Source organism: Chenopodium album, chromosome 14 (genome assembly GCF_948465745.1).
Source record: "Chenopodium album chromosome 14, dcCheAlbu1.1, whole genome shotgun sequence".
Lineage (NCBI taxonomy): Eukaryota > Viridiplantae > Streptophyta > Magnoliopsida > Caryophyllales > Amaranthaceae > Chenopodium > Chenopodium album.
The window spans coordinates 45865489-45883279 of NC_137847.1; the positions used below are offsets into that span (position 1 = coordinate 45865489).

At 30.2% G+C, this 17791-nt stretch overlaps 1 long non-coding RNA gene and 1 pseudogene across 4 annotated transcripts; one reads left to right on the top strand and one right to left on the bottom strand.

The window, feature by feature from the left end:
- Positions 1-340: 340 nt before the first annotated feature.
- On the bottom strand, positions 341-1069 carry LOC145578160 (beta-amyrin 6-beta-monooxygenase pseudogene; annotated as a pseudogene).
- Positions 1070-13103: 12034 nt separating this feature from the next.
- On the top strand, positions 13104-17372 carry LOC145579337 (uncharacterized). Of its 4 annotated transcripts, none has more exons than XR_014099131.1 (6): positions 13104-13341; positions 15112-15186; positions 15274-15350; positions 15463-15561; positions 15661-15711; positions 16859-17372. It is a non-coding gene; the product is annotated as an uncharacterized LOC145579337 (long non-coding RNA). The 4 variants fall into 4 exon arrangements; XR_014099128.1 differs by having other exon boundaries at positions 13106-13341; positions 15269-15350; positions 15424-15561; XR_014099130.1 differs by having other exon boundaries at positions 13106-13341; positions 15269-15350.
- Positions 17373-17791: the final 419 nt, after the last annotated feature.

The following is a 17791-nucleotide window of genomic DNA, read 5'->3' on the forward strand; positions in this document are numbered from 1 at the left end:
AATTTTTTTAATTCTTTGATAGTGGATGAAAGCTGCTGTGCTTTTCAATAGCAAGGCCCACTCAAAGAATAAAAAAGCATCTGATACCAAGATAGAAACTAAAAGAGGAAAGATAACTTACTTTGATTAAGAAATAAAAGGGCCTTTATATAGGCAACAAACAAACTAACATCAACTAAAATAAAGGAAAATAAAGTGGGAGCATAACCCACGAAACTTACTGCATACTAATACTTTGGAAATATATTCTAGGATTCCTAACAACAACAAAACCACTAACTTATTATTCCTAATATTAAGCAAAGTCAAACTAACAACTTTGAAGCAAAACTTCCATTACTTATCCAACACCTAAGACCTCCATTTTTCTTTGCCTAACTAATTTTAGTAATTTTTCTCTTATAATTTTCGATGCGTTTATAGCACGGTCGTACGTGGTTCCCGGAAGATTTATAGGCACTGACATTAGCCCCTTGACCAGGTCATAGTAGGGCGTAGCCAATTCTTTAACTTGATCACTATCATAGATGTTCAAAACCAAATGGCAAAGCAAGGAAACAGTAAACTCTTTTGATAGTGGTAGAACTTTTACTTCGTTAAAAGGCATCCAATGAATCTCTAAATGCTCGCGTACCTTAAGATCAACAATTGGCACGTAATGTTGCATCGACTCGAGCCTAAGGAACTTGTGTAGGTGCTCGTCGAATAGCTTCCATGGTGGGGAGCTAGAGTCAATGTTCGTCAAAGCTAGGATATCTATAACTGTACGTGGTAACCACATCTTGAATTTTGATTCATTTGAATAAATGAACTTGTTGCCGGAGGCACCACAAAAAATGGCCATTTTCTCCCCCGCCAACGACGTTTGGAAGATGTCACGGGAGTGCATTTTCATTCGAACTCTTATAAATTTAGCCGGATTTGGGATGTAACTCAAGGTTTCTCCGAGTATCGGCCACCCGGTATTACCCGGTGGAAGCCTTGAGCTTGGACGGGAGTTTATGTTACGGAAAACAAGTATGAAGAAGAGTGTTAAAGCAAAGCTTAACAAAATAATGGTGAAAGCCATCTATGAATAGTTGTGATCTTCTTTTAAAGTTGAGGAATATGAATACATACTAACATGCATGCATGTGATCTACTTGTATCTCTATTATTTAAGTGAATTGAAGGACTGGTAGGGAGGACTAAAAACTACGTGTCCAACTTGTGGAACGCTTAAAATAACCCTCTATTTTTTTTTATTATTTTTTTTTAATATTTAAAATGGATTAGGCAATAATGAAATATCAAGATTGATAGACCTTAACATAGTTAGAAAAAAAAAAAAATTAAATTAACTATTGACAATTCATTTACTAACTTAGAAAGCAAATTTACACTATAAAATTAGAGAAAATTTTGCGTGAGACTGGACTCACCGTGAATTTAATATGTCTGACAATAATATTCTAATATATGATAATAATTAATAAATAATAATCCTATTTTCCACTTCATATCCCACCCACATACATAATTCGAATCTAATGAACTATCGATAGACCATGAAAATCTAAGTCAATAATTTAAACAAAGATAATGAACAATAGAAGACTTAATTGATTTTCAAAGTTGTGCATATCTATTTTAAAGTATCATTCGTTATTTTTTTACTTTTTATCGAGGAAGCATTATGGAAGCTAAGTATATATTTTAAAAAATTTATTTTATAAATAAAGTACAAAGTAATTGTTAGTTTTCTCATTTAATTAGATTGAAGTTCATGCATCAATGCTTGAGTAAAATGTTTTTGTCTTCAACAAAAGTAATACTTCCTAAAGTTTGTACTCCATAAAATATAGGAAAAATTGACAGGAATATTATGACTTTTACTCGGTCCGCCATAAATAAAACCACCTTTTGATAATCCCCTAATAAAACCACCTTTGCACATGATCTTCCAAAATTAGAATAAAAAACCGGTAACTTGTTTAATAAGTTGAAGACGGACACTTATCACATTATAATTGGATAGATTTTTTAATTTCAACTTCAATATATTTCAATAATAATAATAATAATTTATAATAATTATTATTATTATTAATTGTATTTGAACTCATGATGACCTCATTTTTGTCACGCTGGCTCTGATACCATATTATATATGAAAATTTTCCTAACCCGTTAGTAAGTTAGAGAGAAACAGTATACTTCACACTTCCAAAAAGACCCTAAGATCAATTTGCACTTACTTTATCCATTCCTTTTTAGTTGACACGTTTCTTTAGTCACGTTTGGCAATGCACTTATTCAATCATTAATATCTTTAATTATCGATAAGAAAAAATTATGAAAAGTTGATATTTTGAAAGTATATAACGTGACGAATCTAACAAGATCTCACATGACTATATTTTTCATTATGTATAAAACACAAAACACGGTCAAAGAGAGGTGTATGAATAGTGCTAAAGTCAAAACGTGTCAACTAAAAAAAACGAAGGTAGTATTTTTTTATGACTCTTCACTGCTCACAAAATATTAATTTTTAAATGTCTTTTTAGAGAAGTTAATTTATTTCATGAATTTGACATTATTCATTTATAATTTTTATTTTTATTTAAAGTTGTGTCTCAAGTTACACTACCAAGTTTTCATCCCTCATCCACTTTTTGTCTCTGTATCTTCACTTATAGTGTGTATGGATAGATTAGGGGGAAGGAAAACAAGGGGAGGGAGGAGAAGGGGTAGGGAGGGAGGAGAAGGGAGGGAAAAATGAAGAGTTTTCCTTCCAAATCTCTCCATTGTTAGAGAGATCACTTTCTTACAATTCTATTGCTCCATTTCTTTCCCCTTCAATTCTCTTCCTTCCTTATTTGCTATCCAAATGAAAGATTATCTATCCTTCATTTTCTCTTCCCTTTCTTTCCCTCTATTTCCTTCAATTCAAACAAAGTTTTAGATATGGTCTTGTTTGAAAATTAGCAGCTATTTTTAGCTGATTCAATTGTTAGCCTTAATTGATAGGAGAGGTTTGGTTTGCCATAAACTCCCATAAATGGAGGGGAAAGTTCGCTGATTCATTATTTGGTTTGGTTTGTTAGTTGATTTATTGTTAGTAGCTATTGTCAACCATTAGGTGATGATTCATTGTCATCATTTATTAGCAGCAATTGGTTTGCCATACATGGAAGGGGTGCAAAATTTGATAGGATATGTTTGATTTACCATACATGGAGGGGGAAGAGTGGACAATGGGCAGTGGCGGAGCCAGGATTATAATGTTGGTAGGGCACCATCGATCACATACTAATCGAGTAATCGACAACCAAGCCTAATGGAATTCAAGAATGCTAAATATACTTTTAATTCTACAAAATTACAAATTAAGATCTACCATTCATAGAAAATAATTTAATTGGAGATAAGCTTGTTAAAAATAAAATATTAAATTAAAAAAATTTAGATTTGGCTTACAAGTTACAACGGCGGTAGACTGACGGAGCCGGACTCCCGGATGTTGGTTTGCTTACAGAGTATTTGTTTTGTTTTTGGGCTTTTTGGTTTTTAAATTATATTCCTATGAGCTATGACAGAGATTTTGTGGATATTTTTATTAAAAAAAAAAAATAGGGATAGTAAAAGTCAGAGATTCATCTTTTACGCATAAGCCCAATTAAGTAAACAATAGTCCAAACCATATTCAACTTTTAGTGAATTTAACATTTTTTGTAAAAGAAAAAAGGAAAAAAAAAAAAAAAAAAAACTTAAATTTTTTTTTAAAAAAAATCTGGTAGGGCACCTACCGGGCACATGCTCCTTCCGTCACTGACAATGGGCCATTAATGGCAATATATGAGATACTATAATTAGTACATACTCCCTTTTTCTAAGTAGGGGTGAGCAAATCGGGTACTCGGTCAAATTTTAGGAACCGGACTTGGAATTGGTTGATATCGGGTCCTAAAATCTAGAATTGGAATTGGAACCATTTTAACCAGGTCCTAAAATTTAGGAATTGGTGTTGAAACCATCGGGTACCGATTCCGGGTACCCACTAATGTACACAATTGTTAAATTTTAATACAATATTTTGATCCATTTTCATTTTTAGCGTTTAATAATTATATTTATATATACATAAAACTATTTTATTTATGTTTAGTTTTAATATAATATTTATTAATGTTAATAACTAAATACATTCTAACATATGTTTGTTCTTTAAATACATTTACTTTAATAATTATTGGGAAACCGGGTACCCAACCGGTTTCGGGTCCAAAAAATTGAGAATTGGAATTGAAACCGGTTGATTTCGGACCCGCCGGTTCCTTACCGGTTCCAATTCCAATACCAGGTACTTGGAATTTCTAGTCACCCCTATTTCTAAGTGTCTCATTATGATGTGAGCAGAGTTTTAGAAAAAATCGTAAAGTAGTACTTCCTCCGTTTCTTTTTAGTTGACACGTTTCTTTAGTCATGTTTGCCAATGCACAACTTCAACTATTTATATCTTTTAATACCGATAAGCAAAAACTTATGAAAATTTGATATTTTGAAAATATATATCGTGACGAATTTAACAAGATCCCACATGACTATTTTTTCATCACGTATAAAGCACAAAACACGGTTAAAGGGGAGTGTGTGAATAGTGATAAACTCAAAACGTGTTAACTAAAAAAAACGGAGATAGTATATAAGGTTTTTTTGATGCAAATAAAGTAATATATAAGTGGGGTATAGCTAGATAAAAAATAAAAAAAAAAAAAAAAAAAAATTGTAAAAGTAAAAGAGGAAATATGAATTCGGGTACCACTAGGAATATTATGAGAAAGAGAAATATTATAAAATGATAGTTAGGTCAAAAGGAAGAGGGAGAATTCATATATAATATGAGTGAGCTTTACTTAAAAAAAAAAAAAAAAAAAAAAAAAAAAAAAAAAAAGCCGCTTTTGAAAAGTGTGACATTTAAAAAAACGGAAGAAATATTAGAAAATAATATAATCTAACAAAACTTTTAAAAAAATTCACTTCATACAATGAGCATTTAAAGTTTAGCTTTTTGAAATAATAATGCATTTGTGTGGCTGGCAACACTATGTGGCCGCTTATAAAAAACATGGAGTAACTTTTATAACATTGACACATAACCCCGATTGTACTAGCTAACAGAGTTACCCCTTATTATATTATTGAGTAACCCTTAAATAATAAAGTAACCCCTATATTACTAACTCTAACCACTATAATCGTGACAGAGTAATCCCTATAACACTAGTCGAGTAACCCTTATAACAATAATTAAGTAACAAACCCCTATAAAAGTTATTGTTACAGAAATTCCATTTCTCTCAATTAGACGCTCCTACTCCCTCCATCCCCAAAACTTTGACCCTTTTGGCCTAATTTTAGTCTCAAAATAATTGACCCATTTGCATTAAAATACCCACCAATTTACAACAATATTTGTGCAAAATTAGTTTCTCCATATAATTTTTTTTCCATGTATTTTTAATACTTTATCTCTCTAATTTTTTACAAATCCCATGTAAATTTATCTTTCCAATATGTTTTTATTTCTTTTTATTTAAGTTTCTTAATAACTGCGAAATCAAGCCAAAAGGATCGAAGTTTTGGGGACGGAAGAAGTATTAAATAATAGGGCTAATTCAAGTGTCTTTTAATATGCGTAAGCTTAATTAATATGCCCTATCAATTCGGAACAAACCTCTACATCAATTTCCACCCACAAAGTATCCCTCAATATTGGAAGCAAAGATCTTTTTCATAATAATGGTTGGTAACACGCATAAATAATTGTATCAAGTGTCAACACTATATATAACAATAAAGAATTAAAAAAGATAATGATATGACGGCAATCATTAATTTGAAAATAATCGAATGCCGAGTTCTATCAATGCATGATCATCAGGGTGTACCATGCGCATGGTACACCCGGTTAAATAAAAGAAAGATGGAAAAACATTCATTTGTCTGAAAAAGAACATTTAGGTGTTTGAAAAACAACATGTTTTATGTTTGACAAATAACATGCATTATTAAAGAACATGAAAATATTATAAAAAGAACGTGATAAAAACTTTATTAAAATTTCATGAAAAATTACACATTAACAAAAAATCTTTACCAAAGATATATTTCCCCAAAAATAGTTTTTTCTCTCTAAAATTATTTTCAACTAAAAATAATTCAAGATTTCATTTTCAAATTTAATTTCAAAATAACATATGTTAAAAGAACACAAGTTATAATGTAAAGAATATATAATTCATACCCAAAGAATACACCGATCAAACTCAAAGAACACACGATAATAAAAATAAAAAAAAATAAAATAAAAATGATATATGATAACAAAAAAATAAATAAATAAAATAAAATTGAATTTGTCATGTGCGACATTCATTACCTCAAAGAACATACAAGTCAAATTCAAATAACATACTTTGAATCATTGAAGCATAAAAAACAAGTTTAATCAACATATGTTAAAGAACATAAGAATAAAAGAACATATTATAAATTTATATTTATAGGTATGTTCTTTGTCAAACACGATATGTTCATTGTCAAACAATAGTATGTTCTTTCTGTCTTTGGTGCACCAAGCGCATGGTACATCCTGGTGTACTATCCTATTTACAGAGTTCTATAAATGCAACGCTATCAAGAAGAAAATCAATTAGCGAAGTGGTTAGTTGTGATTAAAGAAGTAAATCAATTAAAGTTGTTTTTTCCTTTTTTTTAAAAAAAAAATACTAATGAAATTACTGTACGTGGCATTTAAGATATTCTTTTTTAAAAAAAGAGACCTTTTAATCAAGTCACCGGTCATTTGACCTGATAAAAGAAAACACCAAAAAACTTGAAATTATTTCATGAACAATCAATAATTGTGATTAATTAAAGTAAATCGCCCAAGATTGAGATTAATATTACCAATTTTTAATTATTACAGCAATTAAATGAAAGACATTTTTAACTACTTATCATCCTTTTCTTATTCCTTTTGAGAACGAAGGTTGATACGTAGGCCATCGACAAAGACTGGATCTGGAGTATAGATTACCCTTTCATTTGGGTTGGCTTTTGAAAGTCTAAATCGAGTTACTACGTTATGCAGGAAAACGAGAACCTTAATTCGAGCATACTCTCTTCCACAACACATATGAGGTCCTGATCCAAAAGGTACATATACTCCACGACCTTGTTTCTCTTCGAATCGTGATGGGTCGAATCTCTCTGGTTCTGGAAAATGTACCGGATCCATGTGTGTTGAATAAACTGACCAATGAACCTAGATTTCAAACAAGATAAAATCATAAGAATGACTAATTATAATTTTATGTACTGTATATTTAACAAAAACATTGTCATAATTCGTTAATCTTCTCTTCTTTTCCTGCAAGCCAACTCATAAGAAAAAATATAAATCAATGATATACTTTACTTTCTCCATTCATGTTTCTTTTAGGAAAAATTGACTTGAATATTATGACCTTTGCGCGGTCCGCCATAAATAAAACCACCTTTTAATAATCCCCCAATAAAACGACCTTTGCACATCATCTTTCATAAATGGGGTGAAACCAGTTGGTAACTTGTTTAATGGGTTAGTGTGACACATGTCACTTTGTAATTGGTTATTTTTTTATTTTATTTTTTCTACATTTTTCTTTTTAGGAAAAATAGATTTAAATTTTAAAAAATTGATTTTAATTTAAAAAAAGAAAAGAAAAAAAAATCAAAATCCCCCATTCCCGTGAATCCCCACAGCGTCACCGCCGGATTTTGGAGGGGTCTGGGCTGGGGTTTGGGCAGCAAAGGAAAGAGAGGTGGCCGGATTTTGGAGGGGAAGGGGATGGGATGGTAAGAGGTGGCTGGAAAGGAGGGGATTTTGGAGGGAGAGGTAGCGGATTTGGGCTCTGATTTACTTTGTTTTTGCGGTCTAAGTTGCTGTGAGCTGCTTCGTTGGTGCGCTTTGGTGGTGGTCGGAGTTTTTGATGCTGCTGATTGTGTGCGATTGTTGTTGGTGAAGGTCGAACGGGTTGCGAGTTGATTGCGATGCTGCTGAGCGATTTTGTGCGGTTGTTCGGTTGCGGCATGGTAGTGGAAATGTGGAGTTGTGTGGTTGAGAGAAGGTGGGGCTGTGACTCTTTGAGGTAAGTGGTGGCTGGGCGGTGGTGTGGTTGTTGCCGGATTTTGGAGGGGGTAGGGAGGTGGTTAGAGGGGAAGGATTTTTTTTTTAATTATTTTTTTTGTAAATTTATTCTTTTTTAAAAAAAGAAATATGTTAAAATTGAAATAAATAAATCTGCCCAATTATAATGTGACACGTGTTCATCCTTAACCTATTAAACAAGTTACCGGTTTTTTATCCTATTTTTAGAAGATAATGTGCAAAGGTCGTTTTATTAGGGGATTATCAAAAAGTGGTTTTATTTATGGCGGAACGGACAAAGGTCATAATATTCCTGTCAATTTTTCCTTTCTTTTATTACATTTGTAAATGCAAAAATTCAATTAAATTTAAAACATTTTTAATTACATTATTGTAATAAAATAATACTTAAAATTGAATTTTGTTATGAAATATCGTGTGGATGACCATTATCCTCCTTTGTATCATTTCGGAACAATCTAGATAGGGTTTATATTCTTATCCAATCAAGCTCTAACTATATTGTATGTATATATATATATATATACCTTATCATATGGAATGAAATATACAGATTAATTCTCTCTAAAACCTGATATTTCCCTTATTTTCACAACACGTTATCAGCACCAAAGCTCTAAATCATCAATTAAAATATCTAAACCACCAATTGAGATTTATTAGATCTCGACTACGATTGATTAGCATTGAGAAACAAGAAATTTAGCAACAAATTCATACTGAAATTTTGCCATATATATTGACGAGGGGACAAAATCCATGCAAATTTGGAAATAATTTGGTCAAAATTTTCCATTGATGATTATCTGTTTGATGATATTGATGATGAATATCTTAAAGGCATTCTTATATTGTTTCTCACGTGTCAATGGAACTTGTATTGGAGCAATAGAAGGCATATAATTGTCATGAATATTTGAGAGAGTCAACCGACTCAACCCACTTGAAATCATACCTCAGCTAAAAAAAAAGGTACGCATATTTCATCCTACTCGTATAATTTAGGTAAATAAATTTACATATAAGAATATGTATACGTATTAGTCAAAAGAGTAATTCAATTTGGATGATAATTTTATATTGCAAAGCCAATCATACTTGACACAAAACTATAAAGTAATATACTATTATGTATTATGCGCATACTTGACAATTGTTTGATATAAGGCTCTATTAATTGTACATTAAGGTAAAATAGAGTAGATTTGTACATAGTAGATTTAGTTCTTGTTCCCCATTAATTGTGTGTGCCAGTATAGTTTTCCTTTTCATTCGATTATACGAGATTCTTTAACGGATTTGGTAAAATTTGTTATTTTATGCTTTGTATAATTGTATAATGATTTATAAGCGCAACAAGATCTCGTCTCTAAGATTTCTTTTAAGTTATAAAAATAATTTAGTATATGCTTGCAACATGATTGATATTTCTATTGATTAAATCCTTTCTCTTACTAAAGAATTTAGGATCTGAATTGTAAAAGGTTACGAATTGTATTAATTATGTTTTTCGTTTTACGCTTGTATGATGTGATTATTTGATACAAGTATAGCAAAAGGTAATTTTCCCTATTATTTATGGTATTTTGGTGATAGTGACACTGATACATATCTATATGCAATTAGATCAGCTAAGTGGTGATGAGCGATTTTGTTAATTTACCCTATGTGCCATGTCATATTTTAATTTTATTTGCAAAGCTAGTTGGATAACTTATTTCCTTGACTTTGGTTACCTTGAAATTTATCCTATATCTGGATAAGATTAGTTGCTTCTAATTATTTACTCCGTATTTGGTCTTATGCAAGATTTAAACGAATTAGGCCATTATAATTTATCTATTCATGAAATTGGCCGCTGATTTTGGGTTACCAAACTTGATTAACTATATCTTATAAATTTTGTGTACGTCATCATAAGTTTGCTATTAATATTAGAAGGTTGTCAATCACTCGTTATGTACTTTATTATGAATATATCTATTGATATTATTTCCTAAGCCTCATATAATTTTTGTTTGTCATGGTATGTTATATCTTATACTCCATATTATAGATGCATGTCATGTGTTTTTGTGTATTGGTATATATATTAAATTTATTGCTTAGGAATGTCAAACTAATTTTGATTGTTATGGAGAATACATATTAGTTATAAGTCAAACTAAACTAGCTGTTGAAGGAGCCTAACTTCGATTAAATTAAGTTTGATGAGTATGGATTAAACTTAGTATAATTATCCTTATGAGTGAGATTGTTAATATTTGCATGATGTTATATATTGATTTGACTATATGGATATCCTCTAGTTGACCACAAATTACGTTAATATTATCTGTCTTGTTTTACAAGCAATGTTGAATAATAATTTATAACGAATTTGAGGACAATTCCTTTATTGTGTTAATTAGATGGAAAAGAAGTTGATTAATGCATTATATTTTATGATGACAATTATGCCTATTACATGTGATACATATGGTTTTTTTTTTTTTTTTTTTTTTATTTTTTTTTTTTTTTATTTTTATGAAATAAAGAAAACAAGTAGCGAACCATTAGTAACTTGCAAGTCAATACTCTACGATTACATACTCCTTTTCATATATGGACATACTATAAGTTCCAACTGTTGTTCATGTACACATGTGTCGTAATTGAATCTATCATATAATTTGTACAACTATCATGATTTTAGTATGAATATGTTGATTATGTGTAATTAAATTCAATTAAGTATTATGTACGGATGTACCTACTTGAAGTTGGATTATTGAAAGTAAATTAAACATGATTGCATAATATTTATTTGAGCAAGAGGTAGATTGTCATTGTGGAAAATTTACTTGTAAAAATATATTTATTTTGCCCATACTTATAAGAGATTAATATAATTGGGCAAGAGTTACGAGTAAGAGTTTATAAGATTAATTTTATTATGCTTGATACATGTATTGCTACAAGAATTTATGCCTTGTGAATGAGATTTAAATGTTGTTGGATTCATTTCATATCCTATGTGCAAGGATTAGGGGGAGACTGTATTAATTATTCCATTTTTTTTTATCCTTGCACATAAATAATAAAATATATTGATGGTCAGTTTGGTTCATACATTAATTTAAATATTAACGATTTACTTAATAGAAGTGGCCACATGTTTGTTATTTAAATATTTTGAAAAGATACCATCTTGAAGATGGATATAAATGTCATTGATCATATACTAATTATAAATGCTCTAATTAAAATTATTGTCCCAGAAGGACAACATCGGTTATTAATGAACCTAAAGCATGTCTGAAGCGTTGTAGTCCAATAGAGTTAAAATATAACAACCTTCGGAAAAAGAATGGAGCAACTATTGACAATGACAAATTTGAGGAAATGATAAATCTCATTACATTTCTAAAAGAAATCACTTTTAGTAAAATTTATATGTTTCATGACTATATAAAAGACTCCAGAAGAGTATGAAATATTCAACAAGATTAACATGTATCAAGATTATAGTCAAAACTCCAACAGAGTATGAGAAAATTATTGGATAAAATATTTGTTAATCGTCTTGCCAATTGTATAAAGAAACACATGTTGATGTTCAAATATCACATCAAATTCATGGCTATGCATAACGTAAGATTAATAATAAAGTGATCACTACTGTTGGAAAACTGACCAGAGTTTGATTTAGAGAATTGATTGGATGTGATAATTAAATTAGGCCATCCGGGTTGAATAATTACCCGTAATGGAAACCTGAAGTTTCATTTGATAATGTGCTGACGCTCTCTCAATGTTAAATATATGAAACGAATGGAATGGCAAGACATAACATTGAGATTGAGCTATATTTGGATTGTGATTCATAATAATTTGTATATATGAGAATTTCAAGGGTTAATAAGTTTTGGTTTCTTATATAGAAGAGTAATGGGTGACCAGAAGTTTACCAAAATAACTTATATATTATTGTCAACTATTGAGTGACCAAAAGTTCATCAAATACACTATTTAAGTCTTTAAAGATCCAAAAGATCACCACCTAGTAGAATTACAAGCAAGTGATATATGCTTGTATAACAATTCTATTTATTGGGGGCTATTGTATGTCAGCACATAATAAATAGAAAAGAAGGAAATTCAACTGCACAACATATGTCTCCCCATTGATGTTGAATTATTGAACTCCTTGAACTCTTGAAGAGAATAAATTATGAAAGATTTAATAATAAATACATATGTGTTATGCAATGTATAGATAAAAGCTTGTTTAATACAAATCTTCTGAGAAATAAATTTTGATTGTGATTTTCCTAATGAAGTGAATTTTATTAATGCAAATTTATCTACTAAGTTGGTGTATAATAAGACGCCCCTATAAATGAGATATTTTACCAACTTAGGGGGAGAAGAACGAATTAGCAAAAGTTGGAAAGATTAAATAAATAAAGAATATTTATGATCCCTATAATGGTAGTTTGAAAAGTTATATATATGCCAACTTTTGTATATATATTATCAAGATATGTTGCACATTTATGATTTGATTTGTATTCAGTTATGACTCATGTTGCATAGCGTTGAAGATACATTTTGGTCATATTAATTATGTGTATACATTGAGATAAAATCTTGCCAATTGTACTTGAATCACTACACCTGAAGTCACTACTAGAATTTATATAATTAACGACAATTTAATAACGACGAACTCAAAATCTTGTCGTTGAAAGCACTATTTATCCACTTTATAACAATGACCAAAAATATTTCTCGTGAATGACAGAGTATTTCCAATACATGATATTGATAGTATAATATGTCCGTCGTTAATAATTTGAAAAAAGAAAAAAAAAATTAAAAAAAAAAATTGGTCTCTCGTTTATTAGTGACGTGGGCACTAAAATTTCAGAAAAGCGCTAAAGTGAAACCTTTTCTATCTTTACTTCCAAAAATTTCACTCAAAACCCTTTCATAAACTGCCGAATTTTTTCTTTAATTTCCAATTAAGCAAAAACCCTTCCCACGCTAAAAGCAAATTCACTCAAAAATCAAGATCTTCAAGACCTGCTCGTAATTTCTGCTGTTAACGGCTCATCAAGTTTCCAAATCTGAAACTAAAAAGGGTTAATTTCAGACTTTCGGTGAGTTTATGTCTTTGTTTTGAATTATATAATATCAAATAATTGGGGTTTGAATCAAATCTTGTTAATGTGTTGATAATTTGAAGTTTTTCTATTGATAATGTGTATAAATTGGGTTTAATTTGAATCAATCATGGCTATGATAAATCTGAATAACCAATTTGATTAAGTTAGTTCTTATGTTTTTGTTAATCATCAGGTTCGTTTCCTCTTTCATAGTATAATTTGTTCATTTGATTCTCAATTGATATGCTATTTGCTTATTTGGCTGGATACATTATGTTAAATTACTTTGATTTTTTTTTTTTTAAAACTTTTTAATTGTTTGCATGTTCACTTTTCGACTTCCTGATGATTCGATGCATATGGGTGGTTTCTTTTTCTTATTTTTTCTCTACTATTGTGCAAAGATGTCAATTGAATATTGAATTTCTGGATGTTTTGGTTGTATATCTATAGTATTAGTTAAAAATTTCCACAAGATTTGTGAACTTGAATCTCTGATATGTATGGTAAAAGGACAGCTTTGTTCATTTGGGTGTTTTAATGAATTTTGTATGATGAATTTCTGTCTTTGATTGTCAGAATATACATTACAATCAAGTTGTTAGTAAAATTTGCAATTGTTATATCCTATTGTTAAAAGAGTTTTTATCTGCCATTGTTTAATGATGTTTGCAAGTTGCTTCATCCATTGATACCAATTTACAATTTCTTGATATTCTTTAACAATTGATAACAATGTGCAATTCTGAAAAGAAAAAAAAAAAAAAAAAAAAAAAAAGGAAAAGTAGTGCGCCTAACTCTTAATTTAGTAAGTGATGTGGTCCTTATTTTTGATGTGGAGTTTGATGTGATCCTAATTTTTAGAATTTGATGGTTAAACTTATAAAAATTTGTAGTATAACATTCCAATATACTGTTTTAGTGAGTGATCTTAAGTTTTAGAAATTTAATTTTGTATGTGAGGCACAATTTCTTACTTTTAAGAAATTCACTTTCTATGTATGCTTATTGTTACTAGGCTTTGTTTGGGCATTGTTAGAGGTGGATTTAACTAGACATGTGTAATAGTCATTGTGGGATGTGAATTTGTGATAGGATGGCTAAAACATACTGAACTTGAGTCATCAAGCTGGATCATCATTTACGAGTAGTCATCTGAGCTTGAGTCTTTTTGCTAGTTTTGACTTGTGATTTCTTTTTTAGTGGCTGAACTCCTAATGGGCATTGACTAGGAATATGAAAATTACAAGGTCGTTATACTATATAGTAGGATTTAGTCAGGAAATGTTATGAAGAAATGCAAAACATAAATAATAAGTAGCAAAAATTATTGAATTGGGAACATGGAAATAGGGTTGATTTCACTGCTTTTCTCTGAAGTTGAATTCAGTTTCATATTAAAACATGATCTTGACTCCAATTATTTGACAAGGTCAGAGGTATTGAACTAGTTTCAAGATTTTGAAAGATATTCTTTGGATAATGAGTAGAGGGATAAAATACGATGAAAACGAGAATAATGGTTGGTTAGTTTTTTGTTAGTTTCTGGATGTTGACAAAATAATTTTATGTTAGTTTTATCTTTATTTCCATTTTTATTGTTTTAATATTGTATTACTATCAAGATCACTTATATTAATTTTCCATTATACTAATAAAAAATAAGGGCAAAGAAAATATCATGAACTAGTAAGCAGACATTTAGTTTTGTTTCTACTTCCATCTATATTTAAGATTATTGTGTTTTATCTTATTTTACTTTAGTTTTCACCTAAGGGACTTGATAAGCAAGAGTTGAAGTGGCTCATAAAGGAAATTTTTTCAAATGATGACTTCAAGGTATTTTTTTTTACTTGAGCAGATTGGATGCATATATGTATTGAATTTTTTTGAGATGATAATTTTTTTTTTTTTTTTTCAGAAAAGAAGTGAAAGAAACTCTGTTAACCGAAGTAAATATGCTAAAGCGTGTTAATGCCACGTACTGGGAGCAAGCCTATTAGGTAAATCATTTGGAACAATCTGGTATATAATTAGTTTGGTAGTTTATTTTTTAATTTGATTTCAAAATTTCAGATATGCTTGGGATAACAATAATGTGACATGTCATGATAGGGAGGAAGTAAAGGGAATAAACCTACTTTGGTTGATGTGTTTTATACCACTCGCAAAAAAGGCAATAGTCTTCCAAATGCGGAGACAATTCAGAAACATGTATGTACTTTATTTACTTTGGCTAACTTCTTTTTTTTTTTAAAAAAAAAAAAAAGTTTCTTATTCTGTAATATTAATTTGGTCATGCTTATGCTATAGGCTGAAATTCAAGAAACAATGGAAAAAGAACCATCACTTTCCTATGTCCAGGTAACTCTATAACTCTCTAACTCTCTTTTAATTTGCTGTGAGTTGTTAACTGTTGTGGACTACTTCAGGCAACTGTTAATCAAATAACTAGTAAACAATGATTTAGAGTAGGATAGCTTGATTAATTGATTAATAATGTCGAAAAGGATTACAAAGGGTCAATAGATTTAGGCTACTCTCACTTGGTAGCTTTAGGCTACAAATCTCACCAAGTGTTTCACTCAAATTTCTGAAAAACTGCTACTCTACTATTCCTGCCTTTCTAAACTCAAGGGTTAAACCTACTCTTTAATTACATTTGTCCTCTACTGCCAATGGTATCACATGATCAGAATTTCAGTCATTTCCCTCTCCCCTTAGTGCTTCATTGATGACTTTTGTTCTGTTCCTCCTGTTGCTGATTTTTCTGTTCTGCTGCTTCTACTTCTGTCCCCTTGAGTTTGTTCTTTCTTCAAGCATAAACCTGAAGTGGTGGCTAACCTAAATGAAGGGCTGGGTTACTTGGGTCCATGACATTAACACTATAAAGATAAAATAGAAGAATCTCAATTTTGCAATTAAAGTACATACACAAAGATGAAAGAATATTCTACCACAATTACCTTAGAAACATGTTGTTTATAATGTATTTTGACAGATTACTTATGAAGTTTACTAAAAAAAAAAAAAAAAAAAAAAGGATTCTTATGAAGTTAATTTGGCTAACGACGTATTAGATAGTCTAATAATTATATGAAAATGCAAGAAAACATGCTGAAGCTTGCCTCATATTTTGTAAAATAAGAATGTGTACCTACGGTGATCAGTTAACCAATTTTCAGTTTACAGGCCAAGTTGTTCCTCTAATTGGTGCAACATTATTCTATACCAAATGTGTTGATTTTTGGTGAACAATTTGTGATCTATCTGCCTATTATGTTTCTATTAGGTTCTGAACTCCATGGTGTTGTTGTTCAGCATCTGGGAATTCACGATTGTGTATATCCCCTGAATTATTTATATGTAATATGGTGAAACAAATCAACTACATACCATTTATGCTATCTCCTTAAGAATAAATAACTTTATATGTATCTTGATGTAACTTTCTCTAAAATTAATTTTGTGTTTGGTAACATATACTTTAATTTCTTTCTTTGAAAATTAGGTTGCACAAAAGGTTTTAAAATCCAAGTCTCGAGATCGTGTTGTTGGTTTAAGAGGGGGAATAACTTTAAAAGATATGATTGGACCACAACCAAGTAGAGAAGAGCTTCTAGTTGAACTGACTGCAGCCAAGAAAAAAAAAATGAAGATCTTACAAATCATGTGGAGACAATATATTCAAGAAGAAAACACCGAACTTAAGAGTCGCATGGGTTTTGTTGAAGCTGAAATGAAGATGTTGAAAGATACATTGATAAACCAATTCAATGCTTCGTTGAACAATGGTTCCAACACACAAACTCCGAGTACCTGATTGTGCGTGGAGAATTTTGATGGTCAAGCCCATAGATTTAAATTCAAATCATTGTTTAGTTTGCTTAAGAATAAATAAATACTTTTAGCATTGAGGTTTACTTTAGAACTTTGACATGGAGTTTTTATTTATTAATTGTGTATCATGGATCGTACTAATGTATGCCACTATTTTTACTTGAATATTAAATTGTTTATGATTGCAGAAATTATGTTTATAGTAACTAATTATTTCATTATAAAATACAGATTCAAATAATTGTTATAGGATAGAGCATGCGTTCTTGTTATATATATCCATATATAACGACAAACATTTACTGTCGTTGTTTCACAAAATTTTGAAAATTTAGATGATTTTCATATGATTTTACGAGGGATAATGTGGTCGTTATTGCTAGAAAAGTTTGTCATTTATAAAAATTTAATTACGACAACAAGGTGCATCGTCGTTAATAAATAACGATGAGAAGATTTTTCGTCATTCATAAGTAACGACAAATATGGATATTGTCGTTAGTTGTTAACGACGAACATCGTCGTTATAACCAATAACGAGGGAACCTATTACATCAATTTGACGATGAAAATTTTTTCGTCGTTAATAATTTTAACGACCATT